Raw genomic sequence first — 397 nt, forward strand, 5'->3', positions numbered from 1 at the left:
CATCTTGTGAGGACTTAGATACTTGTGGCCCCAATAAACATGCAATATTGGGGCAATGATATTCCATATACATGCAGCAAACTATCAATAAACCTTCAATAAACATTCAATATCGGTTCTATAACATGCGAAATACATGCAGTTAACAATAATAAAGAAGGAAACACTCCATAAAGCTTCAATAAACATTCACTATCGGTTCAATAACATGCGAAATACATGGATATAATAATCAATAAACCTTCAATAAACATGTAAACAATCAATAAATTATCAATAAACATTCAATATCGGAGCAATAAACACAAATTAATGCTTCGTATGATTTTATCGTATTGGGCCTGTATTGTGATTTTATCGTCTTCGTTATTACTTGTTTTTTTAAAGTAAGTGTTGG

The sequence above is a fragment of the Prunus dulcis genome, chromosome 2, assembly GCF_902201215.1.
Source record: "Prunus dulcis chromosome 2, ALMONDv2, whole genome shotgun sequence".
NCBI lineage: Eukaryota > Viridiplantae > Streptophyta > Magnoliopsida > Rosales > Rosaceae > Prunus > Prunus dulcis.